Source organism: Ischnura elegans, chromosome 1 (assembly GCF_921293095.1).
Source record: "Ischnura elegans chromosome 1, ioIscEleg1.1, whole genome shotgun sequence".
Classification (NCBI taxonomy): domain Eukaryota; kingdom Metazoa; phylum Arthropoda; class Insecta; order Odonata; family Coenagrionidae; genus Ischnura; species Ischnura elegans.
In genome coordinates this window covers 37,528,530-37,542,689 of record NC_060246.1, presented here as the reverse complement: position 1 = coordinate 37,542,689, position 14,160 = coordinate 37,528,530, and the positions used below count along the sequence as shown (strand labels likewise).

At 38.3% G+C, this 14,160-nt stretch overlaps 1 protein-coding gene across 5 annotated transcripts in view; it reads left to right on the top strand.

Annotated features, from left to right (window-relative positions):
• Positions 1-14,160, top strand: part of LOC124158895 (elongation of very long chain fatty acids protein AAEL008004-like) — a 126,767-nt gene that overhangs the window by 6,066 nt on the left and 106,541 nt on the right. For 4 of the 5 annotated variants that reach the window (XM_046534340.1, XM_046534308.1, XM_046534332.1 and 1 more), the window contains exon 2: positions 10,968-11,055. The gene's annotated coding sequence lies outside the window, so the exon portion shown is untranslated. Of the gene's footprint in view, positions 1-10,854; positions 10,873-10,967; positions 11,056-14,160 lie in introns of those variants that run through there. The other variant, XM_046534315.1, reaches the window with a different exon arrangement.

The following is a 14,160-nucleotide window of genomic DNA, read 5'->3' as shown; positions in this document are numbered from 1 at the left end:
TTTGAAGCATTTGTGTGTGCAATCAATATTTCAATCTACCTACTTTTATTTTATGCTGCGCGAATCTCTGGTTCACTTCGATTGTAGTCATCAGCTAAACGGAATTCCATTCAGCTTACTAATTTGTTTGTATCCTTGCACTCAGATACGAATTCATTGCATACGTATGCCTGGTACTACCTGTGAAAAAAGCACTTTACTGGTAGCATATCTGACAGGAAATGGGCATTCTTTGTTCTTATCCATGTTTATACAAATTATTATTTTTCATGTGGTGATCGCTAAATTGCTCTATAAAATAAGATTTTTGTTTGAGTGATCTTTTCCCCACTGAAAAGAATGCGGCATTGGGTTGGTGCATCGTTTAAAAAATTTCAAGACCCTGAAAATAATATTTTAAATAATTTACATTTTATTCTAATGATCAAAAGTTCCCGGAGTGTAGGCCAAATGATGCAAAAGTGTTTTGCCAACGTTTCGGTTTATTTGTAAACATTCCTCAGGGCTTTAAATGAAAAAATGATTGTACAATATTGATACATAAAAGGTTACAAGCAATATTTTAATAAAATATCGAACATTGAGAATCTTAGTCAAATTTATTTCTATGAAATTAATCGAAATTAATGTTAACTAAGTAAGGTAATAACTTAGTTACTATCAATAAACAATCCTCTGCCAAAATAAGGTAGGCCAAAATTCTTGTGCCTTCCCTTTTTTTATTATATTATTAAAAAAATATTGCTTGTAACCTTTTATTTATCAATCAATATTGTACAATTATTTTTTTCATTTAAAGCCCTGAGGATGGTTTACAAATAAACCGAAAGGTAGGCAAAACACTTTTACATCATTTGGCCTAAAATGAAGGAACTTTTAATCATTAACAAATGAAGGTCAGGACAAGAAAAAAATCTTATTTTATTTTAAACCAAGTTATGATATCCTCCCTTGTTTACTGTCTTAGATTTCACTTTCCGCGATGATCAACTGCTCATGTTATGAAATGGGTGGATGGGATTTGGGCTCTTAGCATAAGTCAAGGCGTTCTTGTTCCGCTCCCAGCACTCAGCTGGGCCCACTCATTCGCTTTGTGATTGGAATTAGTGAGGAAGATGAGAATTCGGAAGGAAACTTGAGTAGGAGCAAGCCAAGGTCGATGTATCTGACCCCATTTTGTGGGAGGGTGCAGCATCCGAAGGTTTTTTTTTGGAGGTTTTCGTCTTTCGTGCAGATTCTCCACCCTTGGGGACTGAGAAGGCTTTAGTTTTGAATGAGATAGAAATTTTCAAGCAACGATAACGGTGTAGTTTTTTGATGTCGGTTCTTCGAATATTCAAAAAAAAGTTCTGCTTAAAAATTCGTGTTTCTCGAAATTGAGACCTCTGGCTCAAGAAATGTTTTCGATTCCGCCTCATTAGATCCTTAATGAAGTCAACTTTGAAAGTTCGCTTGGAAGCGTCTTTTTTTTAAGTTTGGGAGAAATTGAAGATTCGATTTGCTTATTTTGCGAATGGCCATTGGTCATCCATTTTTTCAGAAAAGTTGAAGATCATTATTAATTAGGGTTGGTACGCATTCTTTTTGGGACAGCTCACGGTAACAGCCTTCCTCGCTAATTGGGAGTGCACAGTGTTTGGTAGGTCTGGCATTTCTCTGGTTGGTAGTCCTGCTGTTCCATCACATAAAATTATAGATTCATTTTTAAATTTCGGCATTTTGCCACAGGTATTTTGCTTCTATGTTCTATTTGATGGAATTGTGTGCATATTCGTGTGGCTAGTGGTGTGAATTTACGCTTATCTCGTCATTGGAAAGCCAAATCGTCGTGAAGTCTTCACGACTGATTTCCGCTTTTGGGTATTTTTTAAATCATGAAAGTTGTGTCATTATTCACGTTATTATTCAATACATTTGTTATAATTCCAAATATCAATGCTTGGTTACTTAAATTTTAATCTATTGTCAATTATTATTGTTGCCCTTATTATACGGGTCGGCCACATGCGATTGTTAATGTTTCACCTTTCTCATCTCCCGTCTTCTCTTTTCACTCTGCGGTGATGAATGACAAACTAGTTCGATTTAAATTATTAATCACGGTATCGTGACCAAATGCGGAAAATGGTTTATGATCTTGTTTTCTGGAGATCAAAATAATTTTGTGTTGAAATTGTTTCGCTGAAAAGTAAATGATGCCTGTGAATGAATGGGTCTGAAGTTTATTTAACATAAAATTGATTGTCATATGTATACTGGACAGAATATATTCCATGATGTTTATTTGATGAGACTCAACGTGTGAAAATTTAAATTCTTTGAAGAATCTTCGCCTCATCAATTAACCTGTCTTATTGAAGCGTTTGTTAGAAATCTAAGTATTTCCACTATCGCCTAACGAAGAGACTCTCATATCGGCTTCAAGGATCGTGTAAAAATTTGCAGCACGCACACTGTGGACTCCTGCAATGACTTTTAAGTGCCTCGGTGGCTGCATTCACCTTATTCATCAGGATCTTGTCATGCGCGCCCCATTATAAACCATTGATGCCGTCGAGGACTCGTTTAAAATCTCATTAAACTACGATCGCGAATGATCGGATTGGTCAAACGGACGTTGTTTTCTGTTCCATTCCACTCCTTCGATGAGAAAAATGAGCCCCCCCTTTTGAGGGCTTATGTTACGTGGTCCATTCGATGTTTTCGGTATGTCTATTGGCCGTGCTACTTCTCTGAAGCCTTCTTAGGCCGTGTTTGGATTCTTACCTGCCTCTTGTCCTTGGTCGATGATGTCAGGCCCTCTGTATGAACGAAGACTTAGATGTGAGGCTAGGGAACCTTCAGACGATGAGAGTCCAGCTTTGCAAACTTCTTCTCCTCACCTGTTGCTTTACCGTCGCGTATATATCTCTATATTTTATTCTTTTCCGTATCGTCGTGATATTTTCCTGTATATTGCAAATCATATCCATGTGTAGCAGAACTAGCTAATTTTTTTACGATCGCATCCCCGTTCAATAATTCGTAGCCAATGAATTATTTGAATTCCGACTCTGAATTTTGACTGCCATACCAGTTTTGTCTATGATAAGGGATTTAAAGCGTTTTTTGTGCGTTTGTGTTGTTTCAAGGATGTTGTCTCAAGTGTTGATCGGAGTGGCATACCTTCATTAGTTACTCATAAAAAGCTTTCATTAGTATGAGCTTTGGTTGTGTGAAGCTACATAAAGTCCGTCCTTGACAATTAAAAGTATTCGATGTGCTAAAATAATGAGCCAGTAGTTGATTTTTTGTGAACTTAGTGCACAACTTCAGTGTTAAAATACGTTGGATGATGTCGGCCTTTGATTATTTCCTTATGTGAATAGAAAGTAATTGAAATTATGATGTCAGCTGTTTTGAGGCTATAGTCATTTGCAATTTGCGTCTGCATCTTTTCTTTTACCGTGACTGTGCTACCTATGGCTGGGTTTGGAGGAATACACCATTATTATCTTATTGGTTTCCCTGTTTTTATTTGATTTCCCGTTTTAACCAAAAATATGCTCATCTCACAATGCTGACCATATTCATCTGCGTATCTGTGAAAGGAAGTATGCGCAATGGACTGTTGGTGGACATTCTTTTCATCAGTTCAGTCTGTGTCCGAGTTGAATCTTGACCATGAGCCGATATAGGCAGCAGTTTAGCCTTTTGTCTACTTAAATGTCTTACTGTGTCTTTATGGCATTATTTTTTTTTGCTAAAATTAGTGTGTATTTAAAATAAGATCATATTCGGAACATTACAAAAAATTACGTTTAATTTGCTGGGCTCATTTGTGGGGTTTGAGTCATAATCGTTGGTTTACGATACCCAATATTAATTGCTAAGTGGAATCAACACTAGGCCGATTTCAGTTATAAGGTTGGGAATATCTTTTCTCCCCAAATGGAAGCGATAAATTTATTTGAAGAAATGTTTTTATTTTAAATTGGAAATTTCATTGTTCTTTTTTTTGTTATATTACTAAGAAAAATATATTTTCGTTTCGTAGTACTAGGCCATTTTTGCCATGCTCAAAAGCTGCATTTCAAAGTCGAATTGATTTTTTTAGGAAACTAGGCGTGGAGTTTTCTTCGGCTCAATCGTGGAGTAAAAAACTCAATTGATTTCTTAACAGTTAACCGCGGTATAACAAGTGGTATATCTCAACCGTCTTCCGAGTCCAATTACCGTGATATAATGTTCGTTAATAGGACATAGTTGCCCCTTGATACCTATTGGCATGTGCGGAAAATAGTTGCTTGCATTACAGTATTTCGAAGGTATACGGGTTCCATTCCAGATCAAGTCTCGAGTTTATTTTTGGGTGAAATGTTTTCACTGTGCATGCACGAAGTTACATGCTAACGTGTTACTTTGAGGAAACCTTCCAACCTCCATAAGATAACAAATCATTTCCGCTCTAGCGGTTGTATTTTGATTACCTCCCGCGCTGAAGTAATCGTTGAAGACCAAATTTTATCATATTAAACATTTACAAGTTTTGTAAACCTTTTTAAAAAATACTGGCACAAAATTTGAAGTCCGGGCTAAATTTTATAATTGTCTACTTTATAAACCCTGAAGATTTATGCATGGAATAGAGTGTAGAATAAGTTTCAAAAAAGTATAGAATCCCAAGATGCAATAGTCATGGAGTGGATTATCTACCTATTCCAATAAACACGAATAAATTATATTTCATTATTTTTAGGTTTAATTTGTGATTATTTCAATATTTTAAAATAAGTCACTCGTCACGAACGAAGGCCGATGAAGCTGGAGTCCTTTTTATGAAATCGTCCCCGTAAACCCCTCCTCGTTCCACGCCCAGAAGGGGAAGTACCCCATTCCACCCCCTCCCCTCTCTTCAAACCCACCTCCCACTCTCTCTCCTGCCGCGGCCTTCGCGCATCCTTTGACCCTGTCCGGCGCCCAACCCCTCCCGCTCTCCCCCACACCCTTCCTCCCCTTCGCCGTGTCCCCACTTGAGCATACCTTGCGATCTCCGCGTCTCCTTCCCTCCTGGAGCCATGGGGTTGCCACCGCATTCCTCCCCCTCCCACCCACACGTCTCTTTAGACCGGCTCCTCCACACTCCTCCTCTCTCTCTCTCCTACCCATCCATTCCAGCGAAGTGACCGGGTTTTCACGTACGGTAGGAAGTTGAGGCGATGAAAATATTCCGATCATGTCAATCGGGTAATTATTTATCAATGGAGGTTTCGCAAGTTAGTGGCGAGATTCTTGGGACTCCGTGGGTGTTTCCCGGACGTATGTTTTCAATCTTCTGCCGTACTCCGGTGAGGTCTCTTGTCTCTTCCACTCGTTACCGATGTGTCCTTAACAGAGGAGAGATGCCTCCCGATCGTCTTTTCCTGTTTTTTTCCGTCGCCGTGTCTGTATCTGTTGGGGGGAAAAACACGCCCAAGGCACATGGCCCGAGTTTAAGTGTTCCATGTTTTCCGCTTGCTGATTTGATGATCATTTTATATATTTATTGCTTCTAATTGCTTCGCCTTGTGAGTGAATTTTCGTGTTGACATTATATAATAAACATGATCGTCTTGAAGCAGCGAACAACATTAAAATAATGCGAGAATCCCATTCTTATATATTTATTGTCTCTGTAGTAATATCATTAGTTCTTATTATTTCATGACGTATTAGCTAGCTAATGACACCCGTTTGGGATAGTTATTTCTATATCTATTCAAATTAATTCCACAAACGGATATTGATTATGTAGCTTTTATTTCTTTTGCATTTTTTGCCGGCCTCGGTGGCGGCGGGATAAAGTCCTCGCGTACCAATCAATAGGTTGCCCCTATCCACGGCATGGTTGTTTTTGCACGTATAGTGGTTAAATTTGTTGCACACCCCGATGTAAAATTGCCAATAATGGCTGTATTCGGTGGTATAGGAATAAATAAATAAATTTATCTGATTTTCATGCGTGACGTAGAGTATGGTGGAATATAATCGTGTTTGTCGGGAATCTTTTGCGTGAAGAAAGGTCTTCGTCATGCTTATCTCTTCAAGACTATTTCTTCCCCATTTACGTTCCTCCGCCCATCGAATAGAGCCCTAAAACCGGTCATCTCAGTCTCTCGCCATCTCTTGATACGTCTACGCCCCGCGCTCCGATCTGCGTCTTCCTGCGTGCTGGCCCTTGGTTTCTCCCGAGGCTAGGCATGTTTCACCATCCGTCGCCGGCAATTAGAATGGTTCATTATACTAATCCTAGTCTCCTCGCGTGATGGAACTCGTCGACAGTCATCTTCCCTCGATCACCGTCTGCACTCGCTTGAAAACGCTCGTGCTCATTTGCATGAAGGTTTTTTGATTCGCATTGCACTATCATTGCGCGTGCGTTGCACTATGTTTCAGGAACCGTTGGTTGGTACTTTCCAGCGTTGGTATTCCTGCAAAATGCGCATAATGATTCCATGACGTCAGTTTTTTTTTCGTCACAGATTCTGGCTGTTTACTAATATTAGCATTGATACACTTGGACCGGAGATTAATCCTTATATTGGTTTAAATTAATAAACGACTACTTCAGATCTTGCTGTATGTCTTCGTATCGTCCTGCAAACATTCTTATGTTATTAATGTTAGGCATTCATTTCAAGGTACTATTTTTTTTAATGGATTCCTTTTTCGAATAAAAATTGTCCATTTATATGCATAAAAATGAAATTTTATCTTTTTTAAATTTTTTATTCAATACAATTGCTTGTGATTTAATAAGGGTTGAACCAATTTATTATTTTTGCACCTAATAAAATAACTCACTATAAACTGGAAGGGCGATGCCGCAGTTCGTAAGTTTTATTTTGCTCAAGACATGTTTTATGGATAATACTCTGCAATAATGTTACCTTACTAGTCGAAGATCCTCATATTCTAGATGTTTTGCCTGCCAGTTATGTTGCTTTATTTAGGCTTTGGCCTTCTAACGTCCATTTTCATGTTCGAGAGACCTTTTGTCACCTAGGAAAATCGAACAAAATTCTTAACATAAATGGTAACCAATCTATCCGATGGAACTCTTTTCTGATCTTCTCCCTATTTTTGGTTTGGACAGAATACTACCAATCGATTCTAGCAATATGAAATTGATATTAAAGGTTTTAACCCTCGAAAATTATAAAAGTTCAATCAAGTATGATGCATTGCCTTATTGGAGGCTTGTTGTCTACCTTTTCTATCTTTCGCCGTAGTCCTTATGTCCATGCCTTTATTTTTTTATATTTTTTATTCACGCATGCATTGAATTATATGTAGTTATTTTAATTTTATAAATAACATTTATGACTTTGTACGCTTCTATTCATTGCTTCCTCTAATTACTCCAAGCGCTGTCTTCTGTTGCCTATCTTTATGTCCTCCTCATTTGTATCTGTTTTGAATACACAAGCGTGTCGTAAGAGCTTTGCGTTTTCCTTCGCAAGATAGTCCGTTGCCATGTATATCCTGCATTATCCCGACTCATCTTATCCGCAATCCTTGTGTTCACCTTGTTCGTAATTCATTTACCCCTGTTAGAGAAATAAATTATAATTTCTGTGGAAGGGATGGTATTTTTACTAATATTACTAGCATTTTTTTACCCTTCGAATTGCAGTCACGTGTGATCTCAGGTTAACAGCCAGTGTCACACTATTGTGACACCCGATGATTGAGTAAAATGTTTTGAAGCTTTAATTATCGTGTGGTACAACATCTTTGTTAATAGTGTCATGGACTTTGTTTTCGCTGAGCGATAGATTTCGCTTGAGGAGACGGTTATCAGACTTGGAACTTTGTTTTCTGTTTAATAGTGATTACTCCCTCTTATTTTAGTGGCCATCATTTTGCGTCATGGTTATTATCTCTCTAAACGATTTTTTATAATTCTTTGTAATCTTGATTTTGATGTCGACGCGATTTCCTTCCGAAGTTCTATGAGAGATGAAACTCATTTAATAGCAAAAGCTTTAACTTTGCAAAGGGAAGGTGAACAAATGGGAAGAAAGTTGGCGTGGCCTTAGACCGGTCTTTGATTTTTCCTTGTGTATCATCTTGGGAGACAAACGATGCAATAAGTTTTTAAAAGATGCAGATTCCACAAAAGAAGAGTCTTTCTTCTCCGGAGGAAGCTCGCGGAGCTTTCCTTGATTAGTTGATGTGAGCAAGGCCTTGCTGTTCAATTGATGTAATTCTAATGGCGATGATCTCATCTGCCTCTTACCACGCGTGGTGGAAGTACCCCGAGGCAGAGGTGGAATTGAAATGGCTGTGGTTGGAGCTTTATGCAGTTAGTGGGAGGCTTCAAATGAAAATTTATACCCAGAAAAATGCGTTATGATATCCGAAAATTATCATGTTTCTCTGTATTTTTGTTGGAACCTGCGACTATGGTTTCTCGTGATTGGTAAAAATGTTGATGAAAATCTTTTCACTGTGCTTTTTCCCGGTATCATTCTTCAATAATTCGAAACTTTGCATCATCCTATTTCTTAATAAATGGCTAAGAGGTCGACAGGCTTGTTTTGGTGTATTTTCTTTCAAATATCTCTATTTTAACTTTAGAGGAAGACAAAATTCTGTAGAAACTATTTATTTTCAATACTCCTGTTTTCATTTGTCTGCAGCATCTATTGGTCAGCAGTGGCTCCTTTGTCGACGACATAAATGCTTCGCGTTACATGGCTGCTTTTTTTCCTCATTACCCTCTCAGAAATGCGAACTATAAGATGTACTGGTTATTTTTTCCGACATATAATCTTATCAAGTAATCTCACCTTACCCGGATTTTCATTGTGCAGAATTTTTCTCGTTCCTCTCAATTATACTGAGTACCCTCATTGCATGGTTGAATACACATATTCATCGATGGAAGGACTTCCGAGTGCGCGCGTTGAAGGGCGTCGAGAGCAACGCTTTCTCCGTCAGTTGTGAGGTTAAAGCAGTTCACCCTTCTCTTGCGTCACGTGCGACCGGGATGAGTTCACCTTTTATCTCCTCACCGGCACATCTCTGTTCGTCCTCTTAGAGTTGCAATAAGGTCATGCAGTTTGGGTGCAGGAAAAGAAAGTTGGAAACTAGTACTAACTCTGTTTTTTTATGGAAAAATGAGGGAAAACTTGAAATCCTCCCAACTATCTGGATAAATCTAGAAGGATAGTCCTAGGTATTTATTTTATATCATTTTGTTTATTGGGACATCGTAGGCAAAAATTTATTTTAAGGCTTCTTATGATATGGATGAGAATTTATAAAAGTATGGTAATTATTACTTAGTTATGTAAGTAATTTACTCGCTACCCTCACTGTTTTAAACCGTCAGCTTATCATAATGCATATTCAACCTCGTGGAAAAAATTTAATGAGGCTAAAGTTAAATTTTTTCATTAAATATGTATTTCAGGCAATCTGTCGGGATATTGGAATACTGTGTATAATTGCTGTGTTTGCAAAGAAAGTATAATTTAGTCGAAAAATGATTTCAGCTGCCATCCTTTTATAGGTGTTTCTTTGTATAGAAATCATTTATGCGGCTGTTTTTGAGCATGCATATCTAATTGGTATATTATCAATTTGCCGCTTAGCTTGAGACGATGGAAAGATGACTTATTACGTTAGTACTGAAGGAAATAAATCTATAATATCTGGTCCTTTGGTGACTCCTATGTTTCAAACATTTCACGTCCTTATTTCTTTTCAAATTTGCGTGAGTTCGGTTAAAGCACAGCGCTTATCATGGATCCTCTCAATTAATAGCTGTTATAATTAATTTACTGCAAGTAATTTCGCTGTCCAATTCAATTGTAAAAGTATTTTATCTTCGCCAAATTTTCATATAAAACTGTGAACTTGTGACATCATTGTAGGCCAGAGAACAGCTAAATCGGACATTGCACGATTATGTAACGGCGAAACTGGTGAGCGAGGCCACGCAGAAGGTGCAGTGCCCTGCTCCTGATGGTTAGCATGCAAATTCTGGCAACGCCCATTAAAAAGATTGCCCCTAGAGGAAATAATAGTACCCGACTCTGTGGTAAAACTACTAATGTGTACGGTGCACAAATACTATTTGCGCCAAAAATGTTTACGCGGCAATATATATTTACCAAATATGATCGTAATGATGTGTATTTTTCTGTACCATTTGCGCTGTTTGCAACTAATTTCGTGAAATCAAATCTATTTTCGTCGGCTGAGGAAAAACGACTAGGGAAATAAAACCGATCGAAAGTGTATGCAATTGTAGCCCTTTACCTTCGTGAACGCCATTATAAATGCCCCTTTTTGAACTATGAGGAAATAAAATAATGGAGTGTTGCTGGTCCTATTTAATCCTGCTTTCTTGTTTTCCTTTCTGATAATGGGAATGGAAAGCTCAGTAATTTATGACATATTTTTTTTAAACATAGCCTTTGTAAAATAGCTTCCGAGCTGTAGATTTACCTATTTAGTTTTCCATTAATCTTTGAGCAGTTAGGATGATTAAAAATATGATTTTTGTTGCACGTTGATAAATATTCGTTCTACGACTCTTGCAGTTCCTCAAGGTTATTACCAGTTGGGATAAAAATATTTCCTGTCTCTTATTACAACATCAATTATATGCAGCGTAATGTAAAGCCATATGAGTTACCTATAATTTGCAATCGTTAGGATTTAGTTTCCGTTATTTTTTTTTAAATGCTCAGGGAAACTTAAAACTTGCAGTGCCTGGTTATACTCTTATGTTAGAGAAGGTGGTGGAATCATTTCATCGGAGCTGCGCGACCTTACTTGGCGCTTTCGACTGTGCTCGTGGCAGAAAACTTACGTATCTTGCGAACGCATCTGCTTATCGTATGTCTAACTGTCATTCCGTTCGTCTTCTGCCAATTCGGTATGTTGCTTTTTCATTTCCTGCTAAATTGACTCTTATTTCTCTATCTCCGCAGATACGTTTGCTGTGCATACGTTTTCGGAGGAAGGAGTTCAGCTGACGAAGGAAACCCACGGAGCCAACATCAGTTCTTTGTTGCCAAGGTAAGCTGCTCTCCCAGCTCGGATGTTCCAGCGTGTACTTCGTTCGCGGAAACTCGATCTTGTTTTGTCGGTCACTCTCGGACATGCGATTGTTTCTCATGCGTCTTTCAAAATGAATTTCAGTCATCACAATTCGTGGCAGGAAGAACAAACTGCTTCGGGTACCACAGTAACCTGTGGAGCTTCCGAAAGGTTTCATGTTTTAATTAATGCAAAGATACAATGAAAAAGCATGATCCCCGCTGATAATCCCCACTTTCTGCCATCAATATGTAAGCTGCACAATGCAAGTGTTCTTTCCTTCATTTATCGTATCTTTTGTCATTCTTTACGTGCGAAAAGAGATTCGTGATTTTGCTAATCGTGGGTATTTCTGGAAAAAAATTTTCTTGTGCAATTACACTGCGCATTTAATCGCTATAGCTGCATCAATGCGCAAGTTTTATCCTCTTTTCATTGTAGCTATTTGACCCGCTTACCGTCTTTTTACGTTTATGATAGTGAAATACGATATGTTTCGATATGGATTGAGCGATTTATTTTGAAATCTCATGGGATTATTTTCGTTACCATTCCTTAAATGTATCCCATCTGTTTCTCTTCGGTATTCAACTCCCCAGTTTGAGCTGAAGTATCTCCTCGTCATTTTCAGTCTTTGCAATACGAGCAATTGAGGATTTTACGCCGGAGTTGATTTTATTCTTAGCACTTTTTTATTCTTAAATTTCCCGCTCATTTTCTCGCCTTCTGTGTCCATTCCACATGTTAACCGTCTGGTCCTCTTGCTTTTCTCTTATATTCTTTTCTCCAGCTATTCTCGCCTGTCTTTTCCCCCGATACCTCAAACGTACGGTCATATCATACACCCGTTCACTCCGAACTCTTTCCTCTCACTTTATTGCTGTAGCGTTAACATTATTGCTTGTGTCTTTGACGGGGAGAACAGGTTTTTTCGTCGAGGTTTTTGACGAGGCACGAGCACGTGGTGTGGGAAAGTGGTTTACGGTCCCCATTTGCCGGCCAATTGGTCAACCTCCGCCACTCCCCCCACACTATTCCCCATTCCCCTCCGTGGAATATGGGACACTCTGTAATAAAAAGAAAATAATAAGAGAGGTGGTGTTTTCGGAACATGCCAGCCGCAACGGTCTCGCTTGTCAGCTCCCCAATATCGTGCCTCTTCCAGCGCAGAAATGAAATTTTATTCTTGAGGATTACCTCGAAGCTGTTTCGCACAATTCATTATGAGGGTCCAAGGCCTATTTTTTTCGAGCTTCGGTGTGTTGGTATTAGTACGGGACTCGTTTTCATCTCGGTTTGAATTGGGAGATGATACATTTTTATCGTGTTGATGCGTCCTCAGTTCAGTGAGGTGTGGGCTACTCTATCAATCAGTTGACCCCGGTAGAATACTCGACAAAATCAGAATCACATATGGCAAAAATGGTTCCCCTAAAAAAATGTAGGGTCAGCTTTGCAATTCTTGTGGTCCTGCCATTATGCATCATATTTATGCATTTTTTTAGGCAATGGGGGACTCTGGGAAAATGTTTGTCAGTCAAATATATGCAACATATGTCCCGGGATAGAATTAGATGATCCACGCGAGGCTTAGATTGAGCAATTCATAACAAACGTATCTCCAGATATTACAGAGACTATCATTTCACCTCTGATCCATCCAAGTCCAATAAACGTGATAAAGTAAGAGGGATCATTTTTCAAAAAATATGTTGGTGCAAGGTAGATAATTTTTCGCTTTTATATGCTGTATTACATCATGATGTAAATTAATTGCATTGAATCGTTACCAACATGCATTTCACCATCTACTGTGGTATTAAAATATTTGATGCTGTACGCGATGGCTGTGGCTCATATTATGAAGGTACTTGTTTTCATATGTATTTTCGTCTTTATGTGCTTCGGCGTACAGCTTTTGTTAGTTTATCAGTAATATTGTTTCTTAAGTTGTTTAGTTTCACGATAGCAAGAAATTATTTAAAATATTTTATTGGAAAGTTAAGTTTGGTCCTCTTCTCCGAGAATATACTTAAGCCCCCTAAGTGAAATCCGCTAGGAAAGATATGATTTGGTAGTAAATCGTGTTTCAAATAGCTTTACTCAATGCTCATTGCAATTGTGGCGGCTGAAAATGCCCTAGACGATTGAATGCATGAAGAACGAAGAATTCCACGGTCAGACTGAGAATTTTTTATCCACCTGTTGAATGTTTACAAATGTATTTTCCTTTTTCCTCACGACTCCGCCTGGAGTAGCGTTCATCCTGGGTTTCCTTTTCTGTTATTGGAGGGAATAAATTATTAGTTAAAACCTATTCCCGAGTTAGCGAGTGAATAGGTTTTTAATATGTGTCGCTGGTCAATTGAATGTGCGTCATTTACGAAAATTATGACGTTTTGGTATTTATTGTTGCGAATTCGAGAATAAGATATCTAATGTGTTATCGTGCGTCTAGACGCTATTTCATAACCATCTCTCACCTTGCCCGAAGTACGTTCAACCCTTACGTTTAAATGCTGAGTTTTGTGTAGTGATTAGATGATAAAAAGACAGCTAGCCATTTCGTCTACCGATTGATTTTATCGAGTCGTTACTAATCTTGGGACGACGAGATCGGTATTGTGATACAGTTCATGCGTTATTATTTTCGTCTCATGTATTCTTTTCCCCCATGATTTGATAATATAATCTTTGGTGTTGATAGAAATATTTATAAGATCAGTTTTTTTTTACCTTTTTCTCTTTTTTTCTCCAGAAATGTGCTTGTCAGTATATTTTCGCAATTGATCCCGGCCGGATTAATGGTTAGCGTGATAATCGCATATGATGCAGCTATTGTGTTGTACAGTCCAAGCTGTATAAATTTCGCTCGAAACCAGTAATTATGCCTTATTTCTCAAATCACAAACTTCGGATCGCTCTGCCTATCAGCGAGGCGAGTGGCGACTCGTGTTAACCAATAATGACGCGTTTTGGATGATAGACATCTAGAGGCCGACTTGAGAATCCTCGATTTTATTATTCGAGCTATTTGTTGGAAAATTTCTACGTTTGCATCATTAGTCTTAAGCGAGACATGCG